At 42.5% G+C, this 1,167-nt stretch overlaps 1 pseudogene; it reads right to left on the bottom strand.

Moving 5' to 3' along the window:
- Window positions 1-205: 205 nt before the first annotated feature.
- Window positions 206-1,069, bottom strand: LOC115285331 (annotated as a pseudogene).
- Window positions 1,070-1,167: the final 98 nt, after the last annotated feature.

The following is a 1,167-nucleotide window of genomic DNA, read 5'->3' as shown; positions in this document are numbered from 1 at the left end:
CTGGTTTCTGTGATAGGGTAAGAGTTTTGCTAGCAAATAGTTGGACTAATACCAGGCAAAATGTTCTAAATGTTCATCTTCTGATTCTTAATTTTTCAATATATTGAAACAGACAGTTTAATCAAATACAAATATTGCTAACAAGACCTCAGAATGTTTTATAAATTTGTTTTTAAAATTCCTAGGTAACCTTCATTTCCCAATTTTATATTCTACTATTTATATTTTTTGTTGTTTCTTCTGTCTTCTTTTCTGTCTATAAATTCATAAGGACAATTCCTAGAAGACTATTAGTCCTATCACTTTGTTGGGGGTAAGTTTATTTCCATCATTCTCAGGTCTGTGGATGTGTAGAGTATGAATCTGACAAGGCTGTTGGTCTCCTGTGGCCAGAGTGGGGTAGTAGCAAGTGATCTGGTAGTGACCGGAACCCTCCTAAGCACAGTGCCTCTAGTATCCCGACCCTGAAGTCAGTGAGCCACTACGTGGGGTTTCTACACATCCACAGCATCATGGACTTCAGACCAATGAGAATATCATCTCTTCTGTCCTGATGAACATAGATAGTATCACATTTTACTGTCCATGTAATTCCAGAAAATAAAGAAGCAGGTAAACAGTTGAATCACAGGAGCCCTTGAAAGCAGACCATCCAAGTAACGATCCTCAGTTAAAAGTCAACTACCAGGCTAATTCTTGGGGATGTATGTAATTCATTTTATGATGTATGTAATTCATTTTATTAGTGAGTAGGTGATTACGAGGTGTAGGGATGCTGCTCCCTCCTATGTTTTTTATTGTAGTCACTGCCCCAGATGTCACGAATAGAACAGCTTGCTCCATGCATCAGAGCAGTTCCAGTGCCAAAGAGCATGTATGAATCTGAAAAACAACCCAGTTCAGAAGCCAAATCTGTGCTCCAAATATATGGCAGACACTGCAAACAGATTCCAGTGGGTTTGTCTGAGAGCATGAAGAGCAGGTAGGGTTGTAGGGAGTAGGGTGTCAAATCCACGACTCCCAAAGCCACAGGCTGAGCAGCTGCTGGGCCTGAGGTCCACCAGTTCCCCTACAGCAGTGGGTGCCAGAGTCAGGGAGCTGCCCCAGGAGGCCAGCAGCCATGCTTGCCTCATGCCCACAGGTCCCACATGAACCTTTGCTGGGGAG

This window comes from Suricata suricatta, unplaced genomic scaffold, assembly GCF_006229205.1.
Source record: "Suricata suricatta isolate VVHF042 unplaced genomic scaffold, meerkat_22Aug2017_6uvM2_HiC HiC_scaffold_8418, whole genome shotgun sequence".
NCBI classification, from domain to species: domain Eukaryota; kingdom Metazoa; phylum Chordata; class Mammalia; order Carnivora; family Herpestidae; genus Suricata; species Suricata suricatta.
This window is presented reverse-complemented; position numbering and strand designations above follow the sequence as displayed.